Here is a 15,461-nt window from a genome sequence, read left to right on the forward strand (position 1 = left end):
GATGTGATCGCGGTCGGCACGCTACCTCTACATCTACCTTCGGGATTAGTATTAGACCTAAATAATTGTTATTTGGTGCCAGCGTTGAGCATGAACATTATATCTGGATCTTGTTTGATGCGAGACGGTTATTCATTTAAATCAGAGAATAATGGTTGTTCTATTTATATGAGTAATATCTTTTATGGTCATGCACCCTTGAAGAGTGGTCTATTCTTATTGAATCTTGATAGTAGTGACACACATATTCATAATGTTGAAGCCAAAAGATGCAGAGTTGATAATGATGGTGCAACTTATTTGTGGCACTGCCGTTTAGGTCATATCGGTGTAAAGCGCATGAAGAAACTCCATACTGATGGACTTTTGGAACCACTTGATTATGAATCACTTGGTACTTGTGAACCGTGCCTCATGGGAAAGATGACTAAAACACCGTTCTCCAACACTATGGAGAGAGCAACAGATTTGGTGGATATCATACATACAGATGTATGTGGTCCGATGAATATTGAGGCTCATGGCGGATATCGTTATTTTCTCACCTTCACAGATGACTTAAGCAGATATGGGTATATCTACTTAATGAAACATAAGTCTGAAACATTTGAAAAGTTCAAAGAATTTCAGAGTGAAGTTGAAAATCATCGTAACAAGAAAATAAAGTTTCTACGATCTGATCGTGGAGGAGAATATTTGAGTTACGAATTTGGTGTATATTTGAAACAATGCGGAATAGTTTCGCAACTCACGCCACGTGAAACACCACAGCGTAATGGTGTGTCCGAACGTTGTAATCGTACTTTACTAGATATGGTGCGATCTATGATGTCTCTTACTGATTTACCGCTATCATTTTGGGGTTATGCTTTAGAGACGGCCGCATTCACGTTAAATAGGGCACCATCAAAATCCGTTGAGACGACGCCTTATGAACAATGGTTTGGCAAGAAACCAAAGTTGTCGTTCCTGAAAGTTTGGGGCTGCGATGCTTATGTGAAAAAGCTTCAACCTGATAAGCTCGAACCCAAATCGAAGAAATGTGTCTTCATAGGATATCCAAAGGAAACTATTGGATACACCTTCTATCACAGATCCGAAGGCAAGACTTTTGTTGCTAAATTCGGAAACTTTCTGGAGAAGGAGTTTCTCTCGAAAGATGTAAGTGGGAGGAAAGTAGAACTTGATGAGGTAACTGTACCTGCTCCCTTATTGGAAAGTAGTACATCACAGAAAACTGTTTCTGCGACACATACACCAATTAGGGAGGAAGCTAATGATAATTATCATGAAACTTCAGGACAAGATACTACTGAACCTCGTAGATCAACCAGAGTGAGATCCGCGCCAGAGTGGTACGGTAATCCTATTCTGGAAATCATGCTGCTAGATCATGATGAACCTACGAACTATGAAGAAGGGATGGTGAGCCCAGATTCCGCAAAATGGCTTGAAGCCATGAAATCTGAGATGGGATCAATGTATGAGAACAAAGTGTGGACTTTGGTTGACTTGCCCGATGATCGGCAAGCAATTGAGAATAAATGGATCTTCAAGAAGAAGACTGACACTGACGGTAATATTACTGTCTACAAAGCTCGACTTGTCGCAAAAGGTTTTCGACAAGTTCAAGGGGTTGACTACGATGAGACCTTCTCACCCGTAGCGATGCTTAAGTCTGTCCGAATCATGTTAGCAATTTCCGCATTTTATGATTATGAAATTTGGTAGATGGATGTCAAAACTGCATTCCTGAATGGATTTCTGGAAGAAGAGTTGTATATGATGCAACTGGAAGGTTTTGTCGATCCAAAGGGAGCTAATAAAGTGTGCAAGCTCCAGCGATCTATTTATGGACTGGTGCAAGCCTCTCGGAGTTGGAATAAACGCTTTGATAGTGTAATCAAAGCATTTGGTTTTATACAGACTTTCGGAGAAGCCTGTATTTACAAAAAAAGTGAGTGGGAGCTCTGTAGCATTTCTGATATTATATGTGGATGACATATTACTGATTGGAAATAATATAGAATTTCTGGACAGCATAAAGGGATACTTGAATAAGAGTTTTTTAATGAAAGACCTCGGTGAAGCTGCATACATATTAGGCATAAAGATCTATAGAGATAGATCGAGACGCTTAATTGGACTTTCACAAAGCACATACATTGACAAGATTTTGAAGAAGTTCAAAATGGATCAAGCAAAGAAAGGGTTCTTGCCTGTGTTACAAGGTGTGAAGTTGAGTCAGACTCAATGCCCGACCACTGCAGAAGATAGAGAGAAAATGAAAGATGTTCCCTATGATTCAGCCATAGGCTCTATCATGTACGCAATGTTGTGTACCAGACCTGATGTGTGCCTTGCTATAAGTTTAGCAGGGAGGTACCAAAGTAATCCAGGAGTGGATCACTGGACAGCGGTCAAGAACATCCTGAAATACCTGAAAAGGACTAAGGATATGTTTCTCGTATATGGAGGTGACAAAGAGCTCATCGTAAACGGTTACGTTGATGCAAGCTTTGACACTGATCCGGACGATTCTAAATCGCAAACCAGATACGTGTTTACATTAAACGGTGGAGCTGTCAGTTGGTGCAGTTCTAAACAAAGCGTCGTGGCGGGATCTACATGTGAAGTGGAGTACATAGCTGCTTCAGAAGCAGCAAACGAAGGAGTCTGGATGAAGGAGTTCATATCCGATCTAGGTGTCATACCTTGTGCATCGGGTCCAATGAAAATCTTTTGTGACAATACTGGTGCAATTGCCTTGGCAAAGGAATCCAGATTTCACAAGAGAGCCAAACACATCAAGAGACGCTTCAATTCCATCCGGGATCTAGTCCAGGTGGGAGACATAGAGATTTGCAAGATACATACGGAGCTGAATGTAGCAGACCCGTTGACTAAGCCTCTTCCACGAGCAAAACATGATCATCACCAAAGCTCCATGGGTGTTAGAATCATTACTGTGCAATCTAGATTATTGACTCTAGTGCAAGTGAGAGACTGAAGGAAATATACCCTAGAGGCAATAATAAAGTTATTATTTATTTTCTTATATCATGATAAAGGTTTATTATTCATGCTAGAATTGTATTAACCGGAAACATAATACATGTGTGAATACATAGACAAACAGAGTGTCACTAGTATGCCTCTACTTGACTAGCTCGTTAATCAAAGATGGTTATGTTTCCTAACCATGGACAAAGAGTTGTCATTTGATTAACGGGATCACATCATTAGTTGAATGATCTGATCGACATGACCCATTCCATTAGCTTAGCACCCGATCGTTTAGTATGTTGCTATTGCTTTCTTCATGACTTATACATGTTCCTATGACTATGAGATTATGTAACTCCCGTGTGCCGGAGGAACACTTTGTGTGCTACCAAACGTCACAACGTAACTGGGTGATTATAAAGTTTCTCTACAGGTGTCTCCAAAGGTACATGTTGGGTTGACGTATTTTGAGATTAGGATTTGTCACTCCGATCGTCGGAGAGGTATCTCTGGGCCCTCTCGGTAATGCACATCACTTAAGCCTTGCAAGCAATGCAACTAATGAGTTTTTTGTGAGATGATGTATTACGGAACGAGCAAAGAGACTTGCCGGTAACGAGATTGAACTAGGTATTGGATACCGACGATCGAATCTCGCGCAAGTAACATACCGATGACAAAAGGAACAACGTATGTTGTTATGCGGTCTGACCGATAAAGATCTTCGTAGAATATGTAGGAGCCAATATGGGCATCCAGGTCCCGCTATTGGTTATTGATCGGAGACATGTCTCGGTCATGTCTACATTGTTCTCGAACCCGTAGGGTCCGCACGCTTAAGGTTTCGATGACAGTTATGTTATGAGTTTATACGTTTTGATGTACCGAAGGTTGTTCGGAGTCCCGGATGAGATCAAGGACATGACGAGGAGTCTCGAAATGGTCGAGACATAAAGATTGATATATTGGAAGCCTATGTTTGGATATCGGAAGTGTTCCGGGTGAAATCAGGATTTTACTGGAGTACCGGGAGGTTACCGGAACCCCCCCGGGAGCTATATGGGCCTTAGTGGGCCTTGGTGGAAGAAGAGGAGAGGCGGCCAGGGCTGGGCCGCGCGCCCCTCCCCCCTAGTCCGAATAGGACAAGGAGAGAGGGGGCCGGCGCCCCCCTCCTTCTCTCTCTCTCTTTTCCACCTCGCGAATCCTATTCCAACTAGGATTGGGGGAAGAAGTCCTACTCCCGGAGGGAGTAGGACTCCTCCTGGCGCGCCTATGATGGCCGGCCGGCCTCCCCCCTTGAGCCTTTATATACGGAGGCAGGGGCACCCCAGAGAAACACAAGTTGATCCACGTGATCTTATTCTTAGCCGTGTGCGGCGCCCCCTGCCACCATAGTCCTCGATAATATTGTTGCGGTGCTTAGGCAAAGCCCTGCGACAGTAGTACATCAAGATCGTCACCACGCCGTCGTGCTGACGGAACTCTTCCCTGACACTTTCCTGGATCGGAGTCCGGGGATCGTCATCGAGCTGAACGTGTGCTTGAACTCGGAGGTGTCGTAGTTTCGGTGCTTGATCGGTCGGGCCGTGGAGACGTACGACTACATCAACCAAACGCTTCCGTTGTCGATCTACAAGGGTACGTAGATCACACTCTTCCCTCTCGTTGCTATGCATCACCATGATCTTGCGTGTGCGTAGGAATTTTTTTGAAATTACTACGTTCCCCAACACATCGTCTCCACGTGCCTCGGTTATCTCTTACCCGAGCCCTTTACTTATGCACTTTACTTTGTGATAGCCATATTGTTTCTTGTCATATATCTTGCTATCACTTAGTTGTTTATCTTGCTTAGCATAAGTTGTTGGTGCACATAGGTGAGCCTAATTGTTGTAAGTTTTGTGCTTGTCAAATTAACCGCTAGATTTATTCCGCGTTTGTTCAAGCCTAAACCGTAATTATTTTAAAGCGCCTATTCACCCCCTCCCCTCTAGGCAACATCCATGATCTTTCACCGGTGACAAGCGTACATAGCACCGTAGAGGATCAAGGAGGACAGCTGCGAACACTGGAAGGAGAGTGGCGAGGAGACGGCCATGTCTCCAAACACAATGCTCCCAGCAGAGGAACGGTGTCGAGGACGCCACCATTGTGTCGATCCAACTGAATCGAGGTTTTCGCCCGGAGACAGCCACAACTCCAAGTGTTACACCTCCACAACGCCTCCAAAGAGGGGAATGGCATTTGTGACTGTGTCAAATTTTGATCAAAGATTTAAGTAACAAATATAAATGCATGCCATAAAAAATAATATCATCATAAAACTATGTTGAAATACGAATCCAATGATATAATTGTTGGTGACATGCATTAACATTTTATTAGTTAAATCTTTGGTCAAGATTTGGAACAAAATGCATTGAGGACCAATAAATTAGGACGGAGGTAGTACTAAGTACATTTTCAAGGGATTTTATTTTTTATTTATATATGGCGCTCCTATAGGCAGGCGCAAGTTCCATTTTTTCAAGGTGATGTTTTTATATTATTTTCTCCATCTAGAAAAAGAAATGAAAGAAAAACTTAGTTGCCATAAAACTTAAATAAAGTATTAGTTCATTTAAAGGAAAATGTTCAGCGTGTTTTTGGAAACTGCTTCACGTGTATTACAAGTGTACACATATTTTTGAAAAAGTTTCACGTGTATTAAAAAAATAGCAAGCGTGTTTTTGAAATGATTCACCTATATTAAAAAATATTGTAAAATTATCTATCTTCATTTAGGACCACAAGCACGCACAGTTATTGTGTATTTTCAGTGTATTATTACTGTACACAATTATTGAAACAAGGCAATGTTGTATTTTGAATATTCAACATGTATTTAAAATTATTGTGTCTTGATAATAAATTCTAAAAATGTAATAAAATATGTTAAACGTGAAATGTAAGAATTATTTAAAAAAATTAATACATGTCAAACATTTTCTGAAATACATGTAGAACATGTTTTGAAATATTTTCTAGTGTTTAGAATTCTTTAGTACCAATCAAACATTTTCCAAAAACATTTTAAAAAATTAAAAATGCACTAATACTTTCTTTAAGTTTTATGGCAACATACTTTTTTTCTTTCATTTATTTTTCAAAATAAATAATAATACGATAAGAAACAACTTAAAATAAAATGAAACTTGCGCGGGTCAGTATAGGAATAAATTTGCTTGAACAGGTATGCGGGAACGTAATATATACTCCATCCATTCCATAATGTAGTGCGAATATTTTTTTTAAGAAATTAAACCGCACCAGCTTTGACGTAGTTTTTGAAGAAAACCATTTACATTTAGAATGCCATATATATTCATCATAGATGTAGTTTTATATTTTATATATAAGGTATTCTAGATATACAATATTTTTCAATTTGACTTTTCAAAAAATACATATGCACTACATTTTGGAGCGGAGGGAGTAAAATTCTAGCTCATTAATCTACAAACGGAGGGAGTACCACCCTAGCAAAGCCTGGATCTGGATGTACTCCCTCCGTTCAGAATTACTTGTCTCGAAAATGAATGTATGTAGAACTAAAATACATTTAGATACATTCATTTCTGCGACAGGTAATTCCAAACGGAAGGAGTATTTATATTCCTCACGTCTAATTATATATATTCTTGGACTTCGTGATATTCTATATATGTGTATGATGACAAAATCTCTGCCCATTGCTTTGGATCGTCCCATTTATCTATTTTATCCTCTGAGAAGATAATTGTACGACCCACGCTCTCTTGTGCATGCATTCCATTGTGCGTGTATATGTGGAAAAAAGCTATCCTTGTTTGAATACGTGTAGTATGGTCACGTACTGTCGACCGATCTGGATGGTTGTTGATTCCGACCGACTACCTCCTATTTTATCAGGATCATACCGGATCTATCCCGTACCATACTGTTCCTGACATTATCAATCCGTCTGTATGCCTGCCTGCACACATATATACTACTCCCTCCGTAAACTAATATAAGAGCGTTTAAATTACTACTTTAGTTTACAGAGGGAGTAGTTAATATTCTCTCCGTCTTAAAATAAATCTATTGATAGCTTTGGTCAAATTAGTTGTTTCACCAGACTTATACAAAAAACTACTAATATTTGGATTATCAAATTAACACCGTTAAGTTCAATAATACCGATTTAATTTCATTAATTTTTATATTTTTTCTATAAGTTTGGTCAAACAACTAGTTTGACTAGCCCCTAAAAAAACTAGTTTGACTAGAGTTACGAATAATAGGCTTATTTTGAGACTAAAGTGGTACTAAGTATCTCAAGACATACACATACCATACAACACTTATACACACTATTAATGAATTCATCGTGGAAAACATAATATTAATTAATAGTTATGTCGATTGTTTCCTTTTATCTCTAACCATAACTAATTAATATACCCAGCAAAAAAACTAATTAATAGTTATGAAGACATGCACTGTAAGGCCTTCCCTTCCAGGAAGTCTGAATTATTGCATACTAGTCCCTGGAACAGTAGCTGAGCAACTTACGGAATAGCATCATAATCATACTTTGAATATATTACTGGACCAAAAGTCACTGATATTAAAAAGGCTCTCAAGCCTGAAAAGAGTACATTGTAGCGGCTAAATTTCGTGTTTTGACCATTTTCTGAAATCTATTTGAGATTTGACCCTAGTTTGAAAAAAATTCGAGACTGACCCTTTTGCTACCGGTAGGGACCATGGCGGTAGGGTATAACAGCCTACCGCCAAGGTCCCTGGCGGTAGGGTTGCATGCTCTACCGCCAAAAACCTCCTAAGTATTGAACACAGTGCGTGCTCGTGCCTACCGCCAAGCACCTTGGCGGTAGGGTTGTGCAGTCTACCGTCAGCCCAGTTGGCGGTAGCGATGTTTCCTATCTCCAAAGTCCCCGGCGGTAGGCTGTTAGACCCTACCGCCATGGACTCTGGCGGTAGAAAAAGGGTCAAATCTCGATTTTTTTTTAAATTAGGGTCAAATCTCGAATAGGTTTCAGAAAAGGGTCAAAACACAAAAATTTGCCTATTGCAGCGACGAAGCAGACATCCCATGCCTACACGCAGGGGCGGAGCCAGGCTACAGTGAATAACAGTGACCAACAGTGTAAAAACGCTACAGTCTACAAAGGAATAAGTCCTCACGCCCAGGCCTAGCCCCCTGTGTCCGCCGCTGCCTGTAGGTAGCTTGCACTAGTAGGGAAAGTAGCATGCCTAAGCCCCTGCACCGCTCGAAGCCCTAGCGTGTCGTGAAGCACTAACTCTTGCGCAGGACCTTAGCATCAACCGTATGTGCATTGCATCGGACTGCCTGGAAGTGATCAACAACCTGTCGCGACCTATCTTGTTGTTTCAGAGATCAAGACGACAGTATCCTCTCTTTTTTTTTCATTTGAGAAGACGGTGTTTAGACATGAAACAAGGAGCTCCAATGGAGAAGCCCATCGACTGGCTCGTAGCAGTGTAAGCCAAGGAACTGAACGCCGTCCGTGGCTCCTGAATCCTCTGACTGATTTGTGTATTCGTAAGAATATATCTATATCTATACCTATTAATAAAGCAATGTGATATATCTTGGTTTCGTCCCGCATATGATCCTACGTTAAGTTTATTAGTATTATATATGAGGTGGTATAATTACCCGTAGTCCAGATGGAAAAACGGTTGGCGTCTATAATTGCCCGTAGATAGCCAAATCGCAATGGCCACCAGACAGTTGTATGTACTTTTGAGAATACAAAAGAAAAATTCGTGTGATGGAGCTTCGAACTCACGATCACCTACCAGCACACCAAAAAACAAAGTCAACTGAACCACCTCGCCTTTTCACATTAAATCCCAGCAGTTTATATATGCATGGGAGTTGTCCAAAGAAATAAGATGGTGCCTGAGAACCAATAAGAATGAAAGTCTGAATAAAAGAGAATATGAACAACAGCGCTGGGCTGGCCACCCTGACAGAGCGAAAAGTATCCGTGGAAGAGAACCCTGTTTTAGTTATATTTTTTTCTCTTTAAAGCATTTTCATGTGCTATTCAATATTACATCATTGTTTTAAAATCAATTTACTAAGCTAGAGGTATGACAGGCTTTTTTTTTATTCTGTTGCAACGCACGATTTGCTAGTTATTAATAATGAATAAAGAGTGGTCGAACACTAAAAAAAGTATACGTTCGCTAAGAAAGTTTTGCACGTACCTTTCCCTAAACAATGCTTACTGGTACGTTCCTAAAAAGCAAAGCTTTGCAAGTATTCCCTACACTAGTATACTCACTAGTAGAAAACAGGGTTATGGTTCAGGCCGGGTCAGCCCATTAGTCCCGGTTCAGTCTAGAACCGGGACCAATGTGTGCATTGGTCCCGGTTCATGAGCCCAGGGGGCCGGCCGGGCCACGTGGGCCATTGGTGTTCATCTGGACCTTTTGGTCCCGATTTGTGGGATGAACCGGGACCAATGGGCCTCGCTCCTGGCCCACCACCATTGGTACCGGTTGGTGGCTTGAACCGGGACCAAAGGCTCCCCTTTAGTCTCGGCTCATGTCACCAACCGGGACCAATGAGGTGCCTATATATACCCTCTCGCGCAAGAGCAGAGCACAGTACTCTGTTTTTTCTGGCCGAGGGGGAGAGGGCTTTGTGGTGCTCTAGCTCACCTCCTATGCACATGAGGTGTTCGATGAAATGCCCGAGCCACACTACTTAAGCTTTCTCCTCTCGAAGCTCGACCTCCAAGCTCCATTTTCCTCGAGATTTGTCTAGATTTAGCGGTCCGTCACGCCCCGTCCCCGTCTTCACCGCCGTCGATCACCCGCGCCGATCTCATCACCGACACCACCGTGGTGAGCCTCTTGTTCTTATCTTCTTTCTGAAAGGAAAAATATTCTTAATTGTATGTTTAGATAGATACTTGTATCATTTTCTTACATTTATTATTGCATCTTATATAGTGCGATGGTTTTGGTATCCGCCCCCGTCGGCCCTCGTCCTGTCTATGATTCGGATGTGGTATGTATATTATCTTTATAACTATTGGTTCATTTATTGTTTATGAAAATTATGCGGACCAACGTGACATAGATTTTATTTATCTAGGATGCATGTGAATCGGAAATGCCAACCGACCCTATTGTCGAGAGGTTAAATTTAGTTGAAGAAGAAAACAATTTGTTGAAGGAAAAAATAAAAAAAATTGAGGAGGAGAAGATGATATTGGAGTTGCATGTTGCGGATGTCGTCGATGATCACAAGATCAAGATGGATGCAATGCGCTTGAAGATTAGAAAGATTAGAAAATATGCCATTCATACCGAGGCTTGGTATTGTTATGCCGTTGGATCAATTGTTACCTTGGTTGCGATTATGATTGCATTTGTTTTCGCATTGAAATGTTTTACATAGTTTCAATGTATGGTTTAATTAATTAGATGCTCTGGAGAGCTATATGTTGTTAGATGAGAACTATGTATGCACTTTAGTTTTAATGTGACGATGAACTTCTATTAATTTGGACACTTAATTATATATAATGCACGCAGATGAACCGGCAATGGATGTACGGTGACAGACACACCCGCGAGTACATTAAGGGCGTGCATGAGTTTCTCGATGCGGCTGAGGCAAACAAGCAGAATGGTTTTATGTGTTGTCCATGCACTGAATGTGGGAATACGAGGTCTTACTCTAACCGAAAAATCCTTCACTCCCACCTGCTTTACAAGGGTTTCATGCCACACTATAATGTTTGGACGAGGCACGGAGAAATAGGGTTATGATGGAAGACGGCGAAGAAGAAGAGTACGATGACAACTATGTGCCCCCTGAATATGGTGATGCTGTAACGGGGGGAGCTGGTGAAGATCAAGAGGAACCAGACGATGTGCCCAATGATGCTGCAACGGGTGAAGCTGCTGAAGATCAAGAGGAACCAGATGATGTGCCCGATGATGATGATCTCCGCCGGGTCATTGTCGCATTAGTCAAAAGGAGAAGCTGAAGTTCGATCGCATGTTAGAGGATCACAAAAAAGGGTTATACCCCAATTGCGAAGATGGCAACACAAAGCTCGGTACCGTACTGGAATTGCTGCAGTGGAAGGCATAGAATGCTGTGGCTGACAAAGGATTTGAGAAGCTACTGAAAATATTGAAGAAGAAGCTTCCAAAGGATAACGAATTGCCCGACAGTACATACGCAGCAAAGAAGGTCGTATGCCCTCTAGGATTGGAGGTGGAGAAGATACATGCATGCCCTAATGACTGCATCCTCTACCGCGGTGCATACAAGGATCTGAACGCATGCCCGGTATGCGGTGCATTGCGGTATAAGATCAGACGAGATGACCCTGGTGATGTTGATGGCGAGCCCCCCAGGAAGAGGGTTCCTGCGAAGGTGATGTGGTATGCTCCTATAATACCACGGTTGAAACGTCTGTTCAAAAACGAAGAGCATGCCAAGTTGATGCGATGGCACAGTGAGAACCGAAAGAAAGATGGGAAGTTGAGAGCACCCGCTGACGGGTCGCAGTGGAGAAAAATCGAGAGAAAGTACTGGGATGAGTTTGCAAAGGACCCAAGGAATGTATGGTTTGCTTTAAGCGCGGATGGCATTAATCCTTTCGGGGAGCAGAGCAGCAATCACAGCACCTGGCCCGTGACTCTATGTATGTATAACCTTCCTCCTTGGATGTGCATGAAGCGGAAGTTCATTATGATGCCAGTTCTCATCCAAGGCCCTAAGCAACCCGGCAACGACATTGATGTGTACCTAAGGCCATTAGTTGAAGAACTTTTACAGCTGTGGAATGAAAACGGTGTACGTACGTGGGATGAGCACAGACAGGAGGAATTTAACCTTAAGGCGTTGCTGTTCGTGACCATCAACGATTGGCCCGCTCTCAGTAACCTTTCAGGACAGACAAACAAAGGATACCACGCATGCACGCACTGTTTAGATGACACTGAAAGTATATACCTGGACAAATGCAGGAAGAATGTGTACCTGGGCCATCGTCGATTTCTTCCGACCAACCATCAATGTCGAAAGAAAGGCAAGCATTTCAAAGGCGAGGAAGATCACCGGAAGAAGCCCGCCATGCGCACCGGTGATCACGTACTTGCTATGGTCAATGATTTACACTACGTAATCTTTGGAAAGGGTCCCGGTGGACTAGCTGTTCCAAATGACGCTGAGGGACACGCACCCATGTGGAAGAAGAAATCTATATTTTGGGACCTACCCTACTGGAAAGACCTAGAGGTCCGCTCCTCAATCGACGTGATGCACGTGACGAGGAACCTTCGCGTGAACCTGCTAGGCTTCTTGGGCGTGTATGGGAAGACAAAAGATACACCTGAGGTACGAGAGGACCTGCAACGTTTGCACGAAAAAGACGGCATGCCTCCGAAGCAGTATAAAGGTCCTGCCAGCTACGCTCTTACGGAAGAAGAGAAAGAAATCTTCTTTGAATGCCTGCTCAGTATGAAGGTCACGACTGGCTTCTCGTCGAATATAAAGGGAATAATAAATATGCCAGAGAAAAAGTTTCAGAACCTAAAGTCTCATGACTGCCACGTGATTATAACGCAACTGCTTCCGGTTGCATTGAGGGGGCTTCTACCGGAAAACGTCCGATTAGCCATTGTGAAGCTATGTGCATTCCTCAATGCAATCTCTCAGAAGGTGATCGATCCACAAATCGTATCAAGGCTAAGGAGTGATGTGGCGCAATGTCTTGTCAGTTTCGAGCTGGTGTTCCCACCATCCTTCTTCAATATCATGACGCACGTCCTAGTTCATCTAGTCGATGAGATTGTCATCCTGGGGCCCGTATTTCTACACAATATGTTCCCCTTTGAGAGGTTCATGGGAGTCCTAAAGAAATATGTCCATAATCGCGCTAGGCCAGAAGGAAGCATCTCCATGGGCCATCAAACAGAGGATGTTATCGGGTTTTGTGTTGAGTTCATTCCTGGCCTTAACAAGATAGGTCTCCCTAAATCGCGGTATGGGGGAGACTGACTGGAAAAGGCACTCTTGGAAGAGACTCAATAATATGCAGGGACGGATATTCTTGGTCTCAAGCACACTACACAGTTGTACAGAACTCTACCTTGGTGACCCCGTATGTCGATGAACACAAGAACAGTCTGCGCTCCAAACACCCGGAGCAGTGCGACGACTGGATTACATGTGAACACATCAGGACTTTCAGCAGTTGGTTGGAAACACGTCTCAGAGGTGACAACACTGTTTGTGATGAGTTGTACTTGTTGTCCAGGGGACCATCTTTGACTATATTGACTTACAAAGGATACGAGATAAATGGGAATACATTTTACACGATCGCCCAAGATCAAAAGAGCACCAACCAAAACAGCGGTGTCCGCTTTGATGCAGCAACCGAGAGCGGAAAGGATACATATTATGGTTACATAGTGGACATATGGGAACTTGACTACGGACCTGATTTTAAGGTCCCTTTGTTTAAGTGCAAATGGGTCAATCTGTTAGGCGGCGGGGTACAGGTAGACCCACAGTACGGAATGACAACAGTGGATCTGAAAAATCTTGGGTACACTGACGAACCGTTCGTCCTAGCCAATGATGTGGCGCAGGTTATCTATGTGAAGGACATGTCTACCAAACCGAGAAAAAGAAAAGATAAAGAAGCGAATACATCATACGATGAGCCAAAGCGCCACATAGTTCTTTCAGGAAAAAGGGACATCCTGGGAGTGGACGGCAAGACAGACATGTCTGAAGATTATGAAAAGTTTCATGAAATTCCTTCCTTCAATGTCAAGACTGACCCAAGCATCCTGATAAACAATGAAGATTATCCATGGTTATGGCGCAATAAGCAAATGACACAAGCGAAGAAAAAGTGAAGACTTTCTCCCGCAACTATTATGATGATACCATGCAAACTTTGTAACACACGAACATGCTACCATTGTCCGTTTTGTACATGCACATGCTATGTGGGTGGAATTATGATACCATCCCAACTTTCAACTTTTTCAGAGTTCATTTTAAATGATTTCCAATTTCAGGGTCATTTAGCTCAAAGAATGAATTAATAGCAAACAGAATGAACTACAAAACTTTTATGAAAATAAAAACAATCAATTAAAATATTATGTTATGATCAACTCAAATAAAACTATAATATTCTTCAATAGCAAAAAGAATATAATTTTTGTGACCTAAAATCAAACTATAAGTATTTAATTGTAAGTATAAATAAAAAATAAATAGCAAAAAAAAATCTATTTTTATAGTAAAGTTATTCATAAACTAATGATTCACACAAATTTTAAAAAATACAAATTTAAACTATTCAAAATTTTAAAACTAATGGCACTAACAGAAAGTTTATAATTTTTGTAACCTAAAATCAAAAAGAAATCACTAAAAAACTATAAGTATTTAGTTGTAAGTATAAATAAAAAATAAATAGAAAAAAATTCTATTTTTATAGTAAAGTTATTCATAAACTAGTGATTCACACAAATTTTTAAAAATTCAAATTTAAACTATTCAAAATTTAAAACTAATGGCACTAACAGAAAGTTTATAATTTTTGTGACCTAAAAGCAAAAAGAAATCACTAAAAAACTGTAAGTATTTAGTTTTAAGTAGAAATAAAAAAAATAAAAAACCAAAAAAATGTAGAAATAAAAAAGAAAAAACCAAAAAAATGCCACCTACTGGGCCTCCACGGCCTGAATACGACTAGAAACCCTACATGGGTCAGGATTCAGGCCCGCAGAAGGCCCAATAAACCCACAGGCAGTAGCAAGTTTAGGCCCGAAAGCCTGCATAAGAGAGGAGCTCGAATGGGGAGGCACACCAGCGCTTATAAACAAGTGCCGGCGCCCTTCAGCTAGCGAGGTGGGACTAAACTTTTGGGCGCGGGACAGCACAAGGCCATTGGTCCCGGTTGGTGGCACCAACCGGGACTAAAGGGGGCATTGGTCCCGGTTCATGGCACCAACTGTGACCATTGCCCCCCCTTTAATCCCGGTTGGTGCCACCAACCGGGACCAAAGGCCTTGGTCCCGGTTGGTGGCACCAACCGGGACTAAAGGGGGCATTCGTCCCGGTTTGTGCCACAAACCGGGACCAATGCTCTTGCTATATATACAACACTTGTCAAAAATTTCATTCAGTTCCTCATCGTCGTCGCCCGCGCACGTCGTCGCAGCCCCCGTCGTCGCCCGCGCCCCGCGCCGCCCCGACGTCGTCGCCGCCCCCGCCGTCGCCCGCGCCCCGCGCTGTCCCGAGCCCGCCGTCCTCGTCGCCCCTGCCCCGTCGCCGCCAGGCGCTGCCTCGCGCCGCCCCGTCGTCCCCCGCACCACCCCGACGTCGTCGCCGCCCGCGCCCCGCGCCG

The sequence above is a fragment of the Triticum urartu genome, chromosome 2A (assembly GCF_056163025.1).
Source record: "Triticum urartu cultivar PI428250 chromosome 2A, HENAU_Tu73, whole genome shotgun sequence".
Lineage (NCBI taxonomy): Eukaryota > Viridiplantae > Streptophyta > Magnoliopsida > Poales > Poaceae > Triticum > Triticum urartu.